At 39.5% G+C, this 18,658-nt stretch overlaps 1 protein-coding gene and 1 long non-coding RNA gene across 13 annotated transcripts in view; one reads left to right on the forward strand and one right to left on the reverse strand.

Moving 5' to 3' along the window:
- LOC147843062 (uncharacterized) overlaps positions 1-18,658 on the reverse strand; it is an 812,539-nt gene that overhangs the window by 669,063 nt on the left and 124,818 nt on the right. The window lies entirely within an intron of this gene.
- Positions 1-18,658, forward strand: part of mpped2a (metallophosphoesterase domain containing 2a) — a 264,905-nt gene that overhangs the window by 2,847 nt on the left and 243,400 nt on the right. The gene's annotated exons all lie outside the window — the stretch shown is intronic.

Here is an 18,658-nt window from a genome sequence, read left to right on the forward strand (position 1 = left end):
GCTTGATAAGTTGGCGGTTCATTCCACTGTGGCGACCCCAGATTTATAAAGGGACTAAGCCGAAAAGAAAATAAATGAATGAATTTGATTTATTTGATTTGATTTGATTGACCTCCCGATCGTCAATGTATAATTCATACACTGCTCTTAGTTATAAGGTGAAAATTTTTCTTATCATTAGAATTATTTATTCATTGGATCATATTCGGCTTCAAGGTTTACAGCGATTTGCAAAAACAAGGTTTTAATACTGCTGTTTTTTTTTTTTGTTATACCATTCCTATGGTGGTATGTGTTTTTTGCGACTATTTTATTTAGTTTATACATTTTATTAAGGTCATAAAGTAGTTGTTTTTTACCCAGACATTTAAAAAGAACATATTGTAGAGCAGTAAGCACAATATCATGATATCGTGATATTTTTTTCTAAGGTTATCATACTGTCAGCATCTCATATCAGCTCATGATAACAAAAACAGTCAAAGCACACGAATGTTTGACAGTTTATGACTATCCATATCCATAATCCATATTAATCATTATTTTATCTTTCAATCAGGCCTAATTTATGTCATGGTATCAAGTCGTTCCATAGTATTGGCTGTTTAATAATGCAGTGGAAAATATGTTGGCAGCACATGCTCATCTCTCTAAGGCAGCACTTCAGCTGAAGAGCACTATATGCTGAACTTATCTGAGAGTTCATCTAGCATTAGGATTGAAGAGCCCTGCAACAACACACAGCTACACACTCACGCAAACAGCAATAGCGGTGGCATACACACACATGGCTGCGCTTGAACTGAATTAAAATAGTGAGGACGCAGCATTATGTAAATGCAGGCCCATTCCCCTCTCTGGCTCTCGGAAAATTGGATGATGTGTTACAGTGATACCGGAGTGAATGGAAGGGCACCGTCTCAGGTTCCCATCAGCAGCATTTCCTCCTCTTCTGCCATCTTGCTGTCCCCTTTTCACATTCCCCCATGATTCCCTTTATTAAATGAGCTTGCAAAACCACATAGCCATAAGTATTAGAGCTTGCAGAGAATAGAGAAGATTCTGGCAAGAAGAGAATCCGACAAAACTGATGTGCCTATTGTATTTTTGGGGTTTTTCTCAATGCACTAGTCATTAATATCTTAGAAAACATTATTTTTAGCATTTTATCTAGTTTTAATAAACCCATAAACACTGACATTGTGTAAAAACAGACCACATAGAGCTTTCCTTATTATCCTGAATATTGTCTATTTATGATATATACTAACCGGCCATTTTATTAGGTACAACTGTCCAACTGCTTGTTGATGCAAATTTCCAATCAGCCAATCACAAGGCAGCAACTCAGTGCATTTAGGCGTGTAGACATGGTCAACATGGTCTACTGCAGTTCAAACCGAGCATCAGAATGGGCAAATGGTACTCACTGTAGAGCCACTTGGGCAGAGCTGAGCTCCAGCAAGGGCGAGCTTGAGCTCCAGCTCCTCTTTCCTTGCACTTCTTCTACAAGTGATGCACTGGGGGTTGGGGTTAGAGGTGGGGTGGGTGTACGCATTAAAAAAGCTTACAGGAGGAGGAGTTGGAGCTCAAGCTCCCCCTCATTGGAGACCAAGTGGCTCTGCAGCAAGCAGTGTCTCAGAATGGGGAAGAAAGGTGATTTAAGTGACTTCGAACGTGGCATGGTTGCTGGTGTCAGACGGGCTGGTCTGAGTATTTCAGAAACTGCTGATTTTCACGCACAACCATCTCTAGGGTTTAAAGAGAATAGTCAGAAAAAGAGAAAATTACCAGTGAGCACAAATGCCTTGTTGATTCAAGAGGTCAGAGGAGAATGGCCAGACTGGTTCCAGTTGGTAGAAAGGCAACAGTAACTCAAATAACCACTCGTTACAACCGAAGAATGCAGAAGATCATCTCTAAACACACAACACGAATCTTGGATGGGCTAGAACAGGAAACTGAGGCTACAATTCGCACATGCCACTTCCAGCAGGATAACGCACCATGTCATAAAGTGAGAATCATCTCAGACTGATTTCTTGAGCATGACAATGAGTTTACTATACTCAAATGGCCTTCACAGTCACCAGACCTCAATCCAATAGAGCACCCTTGGGATGTGGGGCGGAACGGAAGATTCACATAATAGATGTGCAGCCGATAAATCTGGAGCAACTGCGTGATGCTATAATGTCAATAAGAACCAAAATCTCAGGAATATTTCCAGTACCTTGTTAAATCTATGCCATTAAGGATTAAGGCAGTTCTGAATGCAAAAATAGGGCTCAACCCAGAACTAGCAAGATGCACCTAATAAAGTGGCCGGTTAGTGTATATGAAGAGTTCAAATATAAAACGTTTTTTTCCTTAAAATTAGCATTTTTCTCAGCCTTCTCAGACATGTTTATGTTCAGATATTTCACATTAAAGGCAATGAAAAAACAACTTTTTTTTCACCATACAAGTAAAATTACTGAACCTACATACAGGAGCCTTAGAAAAATGTTCAATTTAAAAGAAACTTTCAGATGAACTCTTCATATATAAGTTATGCATTTATATATATAAATGTTGATGCATTACACATGCTATTTTTTGTTATAAAGATGCATCCCAAATGATGCAGGTGTTAAATGTATAATTCTTTATATAGTTTAATATTTTTTATTGTTAGTTAATGTAATAAGTCAAATAATGTTAATGGATTAAAAAAGAAAGTCAAACACAACTGGAACCACAAGGACATGAATAAATGACAATTTTCTTTTTCCTTTTTTTGTTGTTGCAAAGAACAGAGGCGTGCTGTTTAACTGATTTATGATTTTCACTTGGCAGATGATCAAATGGGCAAAAAATAGACCCTGGCTGTGTTCAAAACTGCCACTGTACTTCATTCCCTGTTCTCCACATTAGATCAATTATATATAGTCCATTTGAAAGATTGAATTCAGACACTGAATGCAGCAAAGGTGTTGTCCCTTTTGCATCTTTTGTGCTTGCTGTTTAGTAATCAATTGAAGCTTAGTAAACTTTAGCTCTAGTAGAAAGATTGATATAGAATGTATAAACCTAAATTAAACAAATTACTACTGAATATATTGTGCTCTGCTCCAGATTAGGCTAAAATGGAAAGTTGAATTATTTGAATGCAAGTGCTATCTAGCAGCCAGATGCTGGAATTTGGCATGGCCATTAAAGTGCTTAAATCTTTCTAGCCCTTATATTTAAAGCACCCAACAGCTTATCTAATACATTTTACCGTTTGTTTACACTTGTATTTTGGTCCGCTTTGTCCCTTTGATTTGACCTTAAAAAGAAAATGATACATTAAGTGCTAGAGCAATGGTCTCAAACTCAATTCCTAGAGGGCCGCATCTACACAGTTTAGGTCCAACCACCTCCAACTCACACCTGCTTAAAAGCAGTAGTCATGAACACCTTGATTAGTTGGATCAGCTGTGTTTGATTAGGGTTGGAGCAAAACTATGCAGAGCTGCGACCCACCAGGAATCAAGTCTGAGACCAATGTTCTAGAGCAGGGGTGCCCAAACTTCTTGGAGGGCTGGTGTCCTGCACAGTATAGCCCCAACTTCCTGTAACACACCTGCCTGGAAGTACATAGAAAGAGCTTGATTAGCTGGTTCAAGTGTGTTTAATTGGGCATGGAACTAAAATATGCAGGACACCGGCCCTCCAGGACCGAGTTTGGGCACCCCTGTTCTAGAGAGACTAAGAAACCTTCTACAGCAGGGGTGCCCAAACTCGGTCCTGGAGGGTTAGTGTCCTGCATATTTTATTTCCAACCCCAATTAAACACTCCTGAACTAGCTAATCAAGCTCTTTCTAAGCATACTAAAACTTCCAGGCAAGTGTGTTGAAGGAAGTTGAAGCTCAACTATGCAGGACACCAGCACTCCAGGACCGAGTTTGGACAACCGCTTCTACAGTATTAATACCATTAAGCCCATCTACTACACCCTATCTAGCTGATGATTTTTAAGGTAAAATTTAAAAGGATTTAATTGGACTAAATGAAAACTACAATGAATTACAAGCCTGTAGCCAGTCTGGTAAAATGGGTGTTTTCTTTTTCTCAAAAAGTGGGCAGTCATTTTCTATTTAATTATAAGACTGACATACTGCATTTTAGTGATATTTTAAAGTAAGCATAATTTTTAGCTGGATTAGCTTGTTGGGTGGTCATCATAACCACACTTTTTGATGTACCAAATTATTTCCTAAAGATTTAGAATAAAGAAATGTGAAGAATAAGGTCAACGAGTTAGAATTAAAGTTACTTGTAAAATGTTTCCTCTATTTAAAAACAATACAGCAGGTCAGTACTGAAAGATGACTTCCCTCACATCAGATTGTATGTTTTCTTGCACAGCTGGAAGTTGGATTCATGAAAAATAATTTAAGGTAAGCGGTCAACTGGAAAGGAATAGTGTTATACCAGGGGCGGACTGGGACAAAAATCAGCCCTGGCACTGTAGCCACACAAATTACCACACTGACACAAATTACCACACCGACACAGCCCCACTCACCGACACGCACATTCTCTATTAATTTTAATGTACAGATGGTGAAATAATATGACATTCTTGCCAGATTTTGATTATGTCCAGGTAACCTCGGATTGGGTCGCCCATCTTGAAACCAGGCGGCAATTGCTGATTGGGTCAAATGCTTAACATTAATTATTATTATTATTATCATCAACATAATAGCATCTAGCAAGAAATAAAAGCTGTCTGCACTTAAAAACAATACATATAAAAAAAAAAAAAACTGACCGGCCCACATTTAAAAATTGGTCTGGCCCTTATGGCATTTACCAGAATTGCCAGATAGCTAGTCCGCCCCTGTGTCATACCACACCATACTGTTCATTTAAAAATGAAATGCAGTCTATACTTCTGGCTACATGTGGCTAATAATCTCCAGAAATGTATATAAGGCTACGTTTTCAGAATGAGCCTATGTTGGAGCTGTGGCCCTCTAGGAATTGAGTTTTGAGACCATTGCTATAGATCAGGGGTCACCAATCTCATTCCTGGAGGTCCGGTGCCCTGCAGGGTTTAGCTCCAACTTACCTCAACACACCTGCCTAGGTGTTTCAAGTATACCTAGTAAGACCTTGAATAGCTTGTTCAGGTGTGTTTGATTAGGATTGGACCTAAAATCTGCTGGACACCGGACCTCCAGGAACAGGTTTGGTGATCCCTGCTATAGATGGTTGCTTAGTCCTTTTATAAGATTGCAACGATGCTTGCATGCTAACAATCTACAGCATCAATACCGTTAAACCCATTCACTACACTCTAGCATGTTGCTGGTGAGTGTTGCATAGTGAAACGCCACTCAGATTTCCTTAAATTTTTCACTTCCTCAAAATCTACTTCTATATTTCCTCAAAAGTCTAGACTCTCCATTACAACCACTTTAAATCTAGCACCTTCACGTCACCCCCACTTTTATCAGCCATTCAGATGCAGTGAGAGCGAATGAAAGAGGTACACTTCTCCAAGCGTGAGCCTCGCAGCACAATGCCATTCTTCTAAATTGCCCCAGCTTGCTATACCGCACTACACTGAAAAGGCAGCGCAATGAAGTTATGAGAGTAAGTGAGGTCAAAATCCTGGCAATAAACAAGAACTTAATCCGGTTATCTACAGAGGGCAGGGTTAGAGGAAGAGCGGCACAATATAGTAGAAAGGGAGCCACTTGCTTTTATACGCACACACACTCACACACCTGGGCTTTGTTCTGTGGTGGCCGGTCATACATCTAACAGCCCCCAGTTTCCATTTACCTCCAGATTGCTGGCGACCGCTGACCTGGCGACCCCAATCCGCAGAGGGCCCTGAGGAGGGCCCATCAATACTGGCAGCAGCTTGTTTTTGTCTGCCCTGCTGGATAAATGATGCCATTGGCTGGCACACACACACACGCACACACACATCATCTCGACTTGCAGACTTGATAGAGTGGGGCCTTGTGGTAAAAAGGCCTTGCATTTGGGACGTCGGCCAATTTTGCAGACCTTGCCGGAGTGCGGCGAGATGCCATAGGGGGCTCTGGAGGACAAACCCCTCCCTCCCACCCTTTCTGTTTTTCTCTCTCCTCTACATGCTTTGTGCCCGCTTCTCCCTCGGCCCTCCTTGTTACAGATGCAGCAGATTTAGTTAAGGGCGCCCTGGTTCTTGAACCGCACTGACCCTAGTCCCTCGTCGCTGTCTGAGTAATGTATTCATCTCATCCTCCGGCCGGCCCTTGGGTCGCAGCCTTATCTATCCAGCGTTTGTACCGCTGTCATCTTGCTGGCCAGAACCCATAAGTTCTCACTCGACCGAGGGAAGAAAAGAGATGAGGGCAGTGGGAACACAAGCGGATGCTGTTCATTTAAGCTCCACTAGGGGTCGATTATTCTGAATGCATGGAAGGATTTTATTGAAGATGGTGTCTTTGGGGCAGTTGGTTATTTAAAGGAACTTACTAACATATAGGGTTGCTGCTAGAAGGGATTCAGCTCCGGCCTGAAGTTAATGAGAATTATTTATATTATTTATTATATTATCATTTAAAATGGGTTTTACCCCAACCGTATACACTGTAAAAGTGATTATTTACTTTACTTAAACTGTGAGTAAACCCATTGCCTTAAAAGCAAGAAGCTGACCTTACTTAAAAAAAAGTGAGTAAACTCATTGTTATTTGGAAGTGTTACGTGGATTTACTTAGTTGTGGCGAGGCGTGACTCCGAGAGCCGTGGGAACGTAGCGAGGCCGGTGCTTGAGTGAGAACGAGAATCACCTGTGGCGCACACCAGCCTTGAGTCCCGCGGAGGAGCTCTGGATAATAAAAGGAGGAGTGACGACAGAGGATGAGGAAAAAGGTCTAGGCCTGGACACGTTTACATTGTGTTTGTTTTCAGTTCGATGGCAGTTTTCATGAGGAGCTACCGTCTGTTTGTTTGGTTTTTCTTAAATAAATTCTTTAAATTTTGTCGGTTCTCCACCTCCTTCTTCCCAACAGCCAGCAGGCCGTATAAAAGCAGTGGTGCTGAAAACCCGGGAGATGGAGGGACACGTTGTTCGGATGCTTTTGCTGCTGAGAGGGAAAGTGAGTGTTTGATAGTTACCCGGGCAGGGGAAAAACCCGTTCGTCTGCCCCAAGGTGCCGGGGTGGCAAGAGGCAATGAAAAGGTCTGCCTGCTGCCCTCTCCCAGCATGGGAGGAGCAGGGGATGTGGGGCTCACCACCGGTAGGGAAAGAGCCGTGAGAGCCATCCTGGCATCTGAATGAATGGGTTTCTTCCACACAGGTGCTTTTCGTTTTTACTCAACGCCCGTATTGTTTTTTTCCCACAGCTCTCGACACATTACTTTTCATAATTATGCACGTAGCTCATTTACTTAAAAATGTTAAGGCTACGTATTTACTCACTTTTTTTTAGGTAAAGTCATCTAATCGTTTTAAAAGCAACATGTTTATTCGCTTATTTTAAATAAAACCAGCTAATCATGTTTTACAGTGTGCGTACCCCTAACAGTAACATAAAAATAGTAATTATTGACTAGTATTACAAGGACATCAGTAACCAAATAATTTGCCTTAATCTGAATAGGATAATAATATTATTAAGGTGTTTACATAAGTAAACAACAACCAAGTAAACACAGTAAATCCTACAACACATCCTTTAAACAATAAAGATCAGACCTTGAACACAAGATCATGCCAATACTGCTTGGCCTTATGTTCAATTATTAATCAAAGTTGGAATAAAATTATTTATTAATTCATTTTCTTTTCGGCTTAGTACCTTTATTAATCAGGGGTCACCACAGCGGAATGAACCACAGATTTATCCAGCATATGTTTTACACAGCGGATGCACCTTCCAGCTGCAACCCAGTACTGGAAAACATTCATACTCACTCATTCACACACAATCATACACCATGGCCAATTTAGTTTATTCAATTCACCTATAGCGCATGTCATTGGACTGTGGGGGAAACCAGAGCAACCGGAGGAAACCAACGCAAACATGGGGAGAACATGCAAACTCCACTCAGAAATGCCAAGTGACCCACCCAGGGCACGAACCAGCAACCTTCTTGCTGTGAGGTGACAGCGCTACCCACTGCGCCACTTTGTCACTCCAAGAAAACACTGCTCTAGTGTTGAAAAATCATGTTTAGTTCCAATCAGAGTTATCCATTCAGAGTATTGCAACAATCTATTTACTTAAACTTTTGCTTCGTTGGAGCTGACACATTTGTTCTACATCTTTAAATTTACAACAGCTCACAAATGCAGGAGGGAATTCTTTATGTGTGAAACACAAATCACTCCAAAAATGCAATTGGCTACTGACATTTTGTATAACCACTATGAACATTTTGTATAACCACATCAATTGTGCTTTTATAAATGAGAACATTAATACCAACAATTTAACTAGTGTGGTTACTGCTATTGTTGACTAAAGAAACTTGCAACCAAAGACAAAATATCTCTGCCAATTGTAAGCTCTATTAACAGAGACACTGTGTTTAGTTTTTGCTCGTAAAGATGTTGTTTTTAATCACAGCGTTCTCTTTGTATCTTTGCCATTTCTACTTTAAAGACTGTTTGGGCTTTTTATTGCTGCATAAACTTGCTTTAAATATTACCAGTGACTAACTGTGCTGGTTTTGTTTTACCAAATTAGAAAGACAAAACATAGAAGGAAAGAGTGCATATTTGGACACGAGTAGACTGTCAAAAAGTGTGTAAGTGTATATTGTAATTCTTGACTTTTATTTGATATGCTTGGTTGGTTTTGTACATACTGTATCACTGTATGTGTAGTAATTCTTGACTGAATATGTATTCTTTTAAATTAAATTAGTTTGTAGTAGGTTTGATTATAATAATAATTTCTTACATTTATATAGGACTTTTCTGGACACTCAAATCGTTTTGCACAATGTGGGGGAATCTCCTCATCCATCATCATGAATTGCATAAATGACAAAACTCCATAAGTAGGAAATAAGATTGAATCTGCTATCACACTGCACTTTTTTGCACTATAGACGTCCATTCATAAGCATGTGAATGTGACAGACCGGAAACACAAGTTCGAGCGACAAGTTTTGCAGTTGATTGTATTGCAAAATTTAAACTTAATGAACTCTGACAGACAAAATCGCATCATGTGATAGTATGAGAGCAATTGAAGGCCAAAACATGACCTCTCTCTACAGAAATTTAAAATATGGACCTATCGCTAGTTTTTTTTAATGTCTAATCATTTTTAATCTCACCCCTTTTCGGAGCACTGTGTGACAGAATTTCGAATGATCAAACTCTAGTTTTACCACGACATAAGATTGCAGCAAAAGCGGCACAATAATATTTAGCTTTTGTGTGTTTATTCAGTGGCCACTTTATTAGGTACATTGGTGCAACAGCTTAATGCAAATATCTAATCAGTCAATCGAATGCAGCAACTCATTGCATGTAAAAATGTAAAGTGGTCAAAATGATATGCTCAAAAGATAAGATTGGAAAACAAACATGACTTTAGTGATTTTGTATCGGTGTTGTTATTTCTAAGCAACTCTAGATCATCTGAGAGCGGTCTGGATGCAGACCTGGTGCAGTGCAATCTGAGCTGCATCCAATGCTTTTTAATGCGCTCACCTATACCCACCCCTAACCCTATCCCTCGCAGTGACGTGACTAGCTCCATTGAGTGCATTATGTCTGACATTGCATCACTGAGATATGCAGTCTGCATCTAGATAGTATTCGATCAACTAAGGGCCTGTCCACAAACATGGGCATTTTCAAAACCACAGTTTTTGCTATGCAGATTGGCTGTCCACACGAAAACGCAGTTTCAGGCGACTAAAACCGAAACTTTCTAAAAACCCCAGCCAGAGTGATGTTATTCCACAACTCTGGGTACAGTGTGGTCTTGTAGACACTACAACTAGAGTTTCGCCTCATGACATCAGCGTGTGCGCTGTTTTCTCCTTTCTGATTGCACATTCGCTGCTAACCCATCGCACATTTCATGTCGTTCACCCACTTGACTGTAATCCAGTTTTCTTCTCGCGTTTACATTGACTTGTATGCAATTTAATCACAAAAAAACGTAATTCCCTGTTTAGTGTGAACCAAGCATAAAAGTGTCCTTATCGCCCCCCTGTTGGTTTGGTTTGCCCCTAACAGTGTAGGGTCTTTTGTGGACTGCAAGACGGGTGTAACATGAAGGGGCATAACTTGTAGAATGGTCACTTGAAGTTACGGAGACCCACATGTCAATTAGGTTGTCAACAAGATGGTGCTGTACCCATCAGTTATTAATGTCTACACCTACTCCACAGCATCACAGTTATTAATGTTTATAACTACAGCAACCCTAAACCCAATCATCATTATTAACATCTACACCTTCCCCAACACTGAACCCAGTTATTAACGTCTACACTTTTTTCAAACCTAAACCCAACCGTCACAGTTATTAACATCTACACCTAGCCCAAACCTAAACCCAACCATCACAGTTATTAACGTCTAAACTTTACCTAACCTAAACCCAATCATCCCAGTTATTAACGTCTACACCTTCCCCAAACCTAAACCCAATCATCCCAGTTATTAACGTCTACACCTTCCCCAAACCTTAACCCAATCATCCCAGTTATTAACGTCTACACCTTCCCCAAACCTAAACCCAATCATCCCAGTTATTAATGTCTACACCTTCCCCAAACCTAAACCCAATCATCCCATTTATTAACGTCTACACCTTCCCCAAACCTAAACCCAATCATCCCAGTTATTAATGTCTACACCTTCCTCAAACCTAAACCCAATCATCCCATTTATTAACGTCTACACCTTCCCCAACCCTAAACCCAACCATCACAGTTAATAACGTCTAAACTTTACCTAACCTAAACCCAATCATCCCAGTTATTAACGTCTACACCTTCCCCAAACCTAAACCCAATCATCCCAGTTATTAACGTCTACACCTTCCTCAAACCTAAACCCAATCATCCCATTTATTAACGTCTACACCTTCCCCAAACCTAAACCCAATCATCCCAGTTATTAACGTCTACACCTTCCCCAAACCTAAACCCAATTATCCCATTTATTAACGTCTACACCTTCCCCAACCCTAAACCCAACCATCACAGTTAATAACGTCTAAACTTTACCTAACCTAAACCCAATCATCCCAGTTAACGTCTACACCTTCCCCAAACCTAAACCCAATCATCCCAGTTATTAACGTCTACACCTTCCCCAAACCTAAACCCAATCATCCCAGTTATTAACGTCTACACCTTCCCCAAAGCTAAACCCAATCATCATAGTTATTAATGTCTACACCTACCCCAACCCCCAACCCACACAGTTATTAACATCTACACCTACCCCAACCTTAAACCCAACCATCACAGTTATTAACGTACAGCCGCGAGTTGCAGAGGCTTTCATACTTGACGCGCTTGCCATTGTACTGTTATTTGTAACCACAAGGGCCGACGCAGAGTAGGCTAACTGTCGTGACAAAACGAATGAAGTAGTCAGCGAGTGGAGTTGCATGGTGGAGTTGCAAAATAAATGAATATAATAATATGAAAGCATAATACATATGAAAACATTTGGTAAAAGAGTGTTCTGGTGAGTATTTCCATCATCTTGCCAACAACATCTCATTGTGACATCTCACATGGTTCAATGGGATCTCAATAACTGCAAGTTACTCCTCTCTAACATACTACAAGTCATCCCCCTTCATGTTACGCACTTATCTTGCAGTCCGCAGACAGATACACTTGCATTAACATGCATCACAGTGCGTTTTTGCTTTGTCATGTAGACAGAGAATTTTTTTTTTAAACAAAAGCTGGGAAAACCCCATTTGGCCTGTTACAAGTGGACATGGCCTGAATTTGATTACTGTGAATTTTTTTTTATATAACTTTTGGTTACTCACTGAGAAAATGTACACAAAGCAAAGGAGAAAGCTGTCAAAATGTGTCTTCTGTCAGATGGTAACACAAATCAGAAGTCCTCCCTATGCCCTCACCTTTCCACGCTCAGGTGTACTACAACGCTTCTGTCAGTTCCAGCAGAACGGACTGCAGTTAATTAAGCACATGAGTCCCTTAATATAATCAATTTTAATTAAACTGAATTTTAATCGGAGTGGGGGGAGACGGGGTGACGTCCGGCAAGGGAGGTTATTAGCGTGGCGTAATCCATGTGCTGTCAGTGCTGCTTCTCTCCTCTTTTTTTTCTTTCCCCCCATCCCCCTATCAATTCTCTCTATCCTTTTCTTCTTTTAGTTCGGATTTGTTGGTGCCTAATTAATATGGATAGGGCATTAAGCCTTTTGGACTCTGGTGACTCTCATTTCATGACTATTAATGATTTTAATGAACTGCACTAATAAGACAGTTTTTCTCCACCATGCTTTCGAGAGCGATCCGCCGTGTATTCAGAGAGGAATAGGGTTTATTGGAATGAAATGATCAGTATAAATCATTTTGTACACATACAGGGACATATATAAATACACAGCCTCCGGATGAAAAAATGCAGTTAGGAATTAAACAGTAATTTGATGAGTTTCTACATAAGGAGATTTTAAATTGCACATTATTTTGGAGACCGGAGCTTGTTGGCACATGGGAAGTTGTCAAAAGGGATGTATCGAATAAAACCTGTTAAATTAGAGTAATTTGAATGTATTCTGTCCTCCAAAATCCATTACATATTTATAACCGCTGCTTGGCAGTAGACCAACACAGGCTCATTCTGAAAACGTAGCCCTATATAGGTTTCTGGAGATCGCAAATTATGTAGCCAGAGCTACGTATGGCTTCATTTCGTCTTTAAAACGAATGCTACTGGGTGGTATGATGCCGTACTTTTTATTCTTGCCAACCAGGTGACCGCTTATCTGCACATGGACGGCTTTTACACTGTTACCAGTTTGACCAGTTAACTTGACATGTACAGTATGTCGGCTGACATTAGATGCAGAGCGGAGTTGACAGAGATGGGGGGGAGGGGCTCCAGTAAGGGGGTAAGACATAAACAGAAGCCTAATAATAAAATTAAAAAGTAAATTACAGAATGAGGATGTGGTCAAATTTAAAATTTTAGTAAAAATCAGGCGAGGGCTTTTCTTTTTCTGGATTGCTTTTCAAAACACTACGGTTGTGTTAAGGGTAAGGGCTGAAAGGGTCAGGTGCTTTTCAAAATACTATTGGTTGGGTTTTGGGAAGGAGGAGAATGGGGGGATCGCTCAATTGGTCAGTCAGTGAGTCAGTCAACAGCGGCCTCTGGTCATCTAGAGCCGCCTGGTGATCTGCGAGAAAAGAGATGCGCCGTTGTACAAATCTACATTTGACAGTTTTGGCTACTTATCAGAAATATGGGAATTATTGGCCCGACAATGTTTAATTGGATGAACATTTTTTAGTTTTCTTACCCAGAGTATAAAAATACATATAAATACATTTAGATCATTTACTTAAATCATTACTATTATTATATTTTTATTTTCTGAAAGGTGACAATGTGGTATCATTTCATTAATAATTTGATTCATTTTAGTTTTAGATTTTTTCTTCAGTTTGTGTAATCAATTTTTTGTAATTATTATTATATATTTATTTAAGCTAAATGGAAATAAATATGAAAATGAATTATTGGTTGGCAACTTGCTGAAATAATTTAAAACTGTGCAAATAGAGATCGGGTAGTGGGTAGCATGATTTTTTCACAGCAAGAAGGTTGCTGGTTCGAGCCTCGGCTCGGTCAGTTGGTCCAAAAACATATGGTATAGGTGAATTAGGTAAGCTAAATTGTCCATAGTGTATGTGTGTAAATGAGAGTGTATGTATGTTTCCCAGTGTTTGGTTGCAGCTGGAAGGGCATCTGCTGTGTAAAATATTTGTTGGATAAGTTGGCGGTTCATTGCGCTGTAGCGTTTTTTTTTAGTTTACGCAATTTCATTTAACAAAAAAGTTTTGTTGCACTTTATTTATTTATTTATTCATTCATTCATTTTCTTTTCGGCTTAGTCCCTTTATTAATCTGGGGTCGCCACAGCGGAATGAACCGCCAATTTATCTAGCATATGTTTTACGCTTGCTCTTTCAGCCGCAACCTATCACAAGGAAGCATCCATACACACTCATACACTGCGGACAATTTAGCCTACCCAATTCACCTGTACCACACCTTTTGGACTTGTGGGGGAAACCAAAGCACCCGGAGGAAACCCATGCCAACACGGGAAGCACATGCAAACTCAACATGCAAACACAGAAACACCAACTGACCCAGCCGAGCCTCGAACCAGCGACCTTCTTGGTGGGAGGCAAATGTGCTACCCACTGTGCCACTAATTATTTATTTAGTTATTTATTTTTGTTACATGGTTTTAAAAAAATGATTATGAAATGTTCCCTTGAGGTAAAAATATATCTAAAATGTCATTTTTGTATATTTTTTAATGTCAAATTTGGTTAGCTTTTTTTGTCACAGATATTATAAAAAGGTGGTGAAATATGAGGACATTGCTGATGCGCAGTACTGTACTCAATTTCCTGTGAGGGTTAGTTTTAGGGGTAGGGTGGGGTAGGACAATAGAAAATACAGTTTGTACAGTAAAAAAACAATGGAAACCTGTCTCCACAATTCACAAAAATGTGTGTGTGTGTGTGTGTGTGTGTGTGTGTGTGTGTGTGTGTGTGTGTGTGTGTGTGTGTGTGTGTGTGTGTGTGTGTGTGTGTGTGTGTCAAATTTATATAACTGGAAAACTTAAAAAATCAAGTGCTTTGACACTTTTTTTAACTATAAAATGTAATTTTCTCTCAAAATGAAGGTCGACGAATTGTACAGAAGCCAACAGGCATTGCTAATGAAAAGAAACTCTTTAGCACAGAAAACCTTGATTTGAATAGCTGTAAAAACCGAACTGAAGAAGTGAAGACTCTTGATGTTTTTAATGAATAAACCTTTGCACCCTAATGCATGCTTGTCCATGAGGGAGTGAATGCTATAGTAGATGACTTCTGCTCTTCTTTCTCTTTAGTCGGGGGATATTTAGCCTTATCATTAAAAAAAAGTACAGAATAGCAAGTTATATCTTTCTGACCTGGGATTTGAGCAGTACACACTAATTTTAAAGTTACACGTGTTCTGATTTCCAAAGATGGGAAGAAGCAGCAACGCACATTAAAAGCTGAGTCAGTAAATGCACAAGTCTCTCTTTCTGAAATTTCACATTGAGTTTGAATTAAAGGCTGTGGATTTTCTTAATTTTGGTGTTAACAAAAGCAAACATCCACACAAAGACGGAGGGTCACAGCCCAGCGTTGTAGACCAAGGACGGCTACGAGTGGCTAGCTAACTCAAAATGTGACAGGGTCATACCTTTTGCTGAAATATTTAGAGCAACATTTGGCTTGGGTTAATTGGCTTATTGAATGAAATACAGCTTAATTATATTCACTATTGTGTGTTTTTGGAATTGGTTTTCACTGGGAGGTAAAGGGTTGATGACAACTGCAAGAAAAAAAAAACTTATTTGTGTGTCACGCTCTTGGAAAAAGCACTTAAAATCAAGCAAAAGCACATCATAGGTGAATCGAGTGCTTTCCTGCTCTTGACAACCTCTTTTCAAAAATGAGATGTAGTGTTTATATGGTTTACTTTCGGATGTGACAAACCTCAGTGCTAGCTTGAAAATAATAATTTCTGGAAGAAATATTTACAGAAATAGAGACAAAATTACAGTGAGAAATGAAAAATGCTTAAAGTACTTTACAAACAAACAGACCATTTTAAATATATTTATGTATTTTAAATAATATTGTACATGTTAACATTAGTTGAAATAGTAGTTACCTTTAAAGGTGACCTATTATGCCCCTTTTACAATATTGTCCTTATGTTGTTTAGATGAAGTTTTGGCTAAAAATACCCTACGTGAATATTTTTTTGGTAACATTTTGCCTCTTTTAAGCTTTGATTCAAATGTAGTTGACTGTTGCTTTCAATACAAATGAGATTTGCTCTTTTTAAAAGAGGATGGAGCTAAAAACACCTATGCGTCAGCATAGCGGCAGATTCAAAAAAAGGTTACTGGTATTGTCACTCTCACGAAAAAAAATGAAGGTTTATTAAAGAGTTTACACTTAGGTGATGATTGATAATAAAGCTTGTTTGGCATGCTGTCCCGCGAGAGACCCTTGAGCCTATAAGATCCTTGAGCCCTGGGATCCCTCCCGTTGCATGCCGAGAGGGGAGTTTGAGCTCAGGTAGATCTCGATGACTTCCCCCTTGCTTATTGTAGCTAAGTGTCATATATAGATGCTGAGAAGAGGTGTACTCAGAGCTTGGCTAAAAATATTTTGGATTAATCGTTCATGGTGCTTGTTTTTGAACTGTGGGAGGAAACCGGAGGACCCGGGGAAAACCCACACGAGCATGGGGAGAATGAGCAAAACTCCACACAGACATGTCGCCTGGTTTGAAAGGGAATTAAACCAGGGGCATTTTTGCTGTGAGGCAACAGTGCCAATCACTGGCCACCGTGTTGTCGGTTTGAAAGAAGGTAAAGTAGGGTTGGGTGGGGGGATTTTTTCAAGACCAAGATATTGAGATGAGAAAACTCTTGTTATTTATAGTGAGTTAAGAATCGTCTGATAGTATAATTAGTCATGAGCTGATGCTGGAACAGCTGTGAACAATCATAAGCACGTGATTCTCTGGAAATTTGTTTATAAATAAACTTCACAAAGATAGCAGTAGCAGATAAAAACAGCATATACACTACAATAAAAACAACAATATAAAACAATAGTAACAACAGTAAAAATTTTCAAGAAAGAATCAATTTAATATAGACTGAAACCGCCATTAGGGAATGTTAAATGCACTCGAAAAAAAGATGAGTATTTAGCATTGATTTAAAAATAGATAGAGTAGGTGCTATTCTGATTTTTACTGGAAACTTATTCCATAGTTTCAGACCTATAACTGCAAAGGCTCTATTGCCCCTGCATTTGAGACGAGATCGAGGTATTTGCAATAGATGGCAGTCAGAATTTGATCTAAGCAATCGAGTTTGGGCCTTAATAGTGATCAGATAGGAAAGATACAATGGCGCTAGGTTATACAAAGTTTTATAAACAAAGAGTAAAATGTTATAATCTATTCGGAAATAAACCGGCAACCAATGTAGTGATCGCAATATTGGTGTGATATGGTCATATTTTAGGCTTCTCGTGAGCAAATGGGCAGCCACATTTTGGACCATTTAAGTTTCTATTGATAGTCTAGAAATAGAAGATAAGGGTGGACTAATATATCAAGTATTACAATAATCTAGTTGCGTGGAGGCGAAGCGATGGCGCAGTAGGTAGTGCTATTGCCTCACAGCAAGAAGGTTGCTGGTTCGAGCCTCGGCTGGGTCAGTTGGCATTTCTGTATGGAGTTTGCATGTTGCATGTTCTCTCAACGTTCGCATGGGTTTCCTCCAGGGGCTCCGGTTTCCGGCTGTGTTAAACATATGCTGAATAAGTTGGCAGTTCATTCCGCTGTGGCGACCCCAGATTAATAAAGAGACTGAGTCGAAAAGAAAATGAATGACTGATCGAATAATTGTGTGGAAATAAAGGCATAAATAGCCTGCATGCACTGTTTTAAAAACGTTTTAAATTTCTAAAACTCATTCTTGATCACATTTGATGATGATTGATGATCACAGAGCACTGAACAGATCTTTTAATCCCAGTTGCTTTGCGCGACCTGTGGATTATGCGCGTTTCTATGGGGATATGTTAACACTCGGCTGTCAGTCAATTTGGTGGGCTGGGAAATGACATTACTACGTCACATTGCAGTCGGCCTCAAAATAGGATTTGGATCCTATTTTTAACGTTAGGAAATTAAAAAAGAGACTTACTGTTTTTTTAATCAACCAAGTATGACTGTAAACACACTATACCTATACACAGTTCTGTCCAAGCAGCTTACAAAAGTTAATTTCATCATAGGTACCCTTTAAGGGAAGTTTGGGGTTGGTAATATTTATTTTTTATATTTTATTATTATAAGTGTCTTCTGTTCACTAAGGCTGCAAGTATTTGATCAAAACACAGTAAAATTGTAAAATTGTAAAATCAAAATCTAATACTTACACCTTAAACAAACATTTTGTTACCTGACAAACTGCTTTATGAATCAGATGGTTAGTAAATAGATTGTTTTCATCCCATCTGAGGATAAAACTATTGTGAACAGTAGTGAACTGGTATGTTATATGAGGACACAGACCAGGACATAAAGTCTGCACCTTGACTGCAGTATCAAAGTTGTCTCACAGCAATCATGACAGATGAGAATAAAACTGCAACTGTTCTCTCATCCTTGACTCCTTCATCTCCTCCCTCGGCTTCTCCACACCCGCCGCTGGCCTTGTGGGAAAATTTATTGCTGCGTTGCATCTGTTGCATTAAAGAGACATTGTTAAGCCGAATCACTTATCAGTATCAGCGTACGCATGTAGAAAAGCAAAAAAACATGACAGCCTCAGATGTATCATTCATGAA

The sequence above is a fragment of the Danio rerio genome, chromosome 7 (assembly GCF_052040795.2).
Source record: "Danio rerio strain M-AB ecotype USA chromosome 7, GRCz13ab, whole genome shotgun sequence".
Taxonomy (NCBI): domain Eukaryota; kingdom Metazoa; phylum Chordata; class Actinopteri; order Cypriniformes; family Danionidae; genus Danio; species Danio rerio.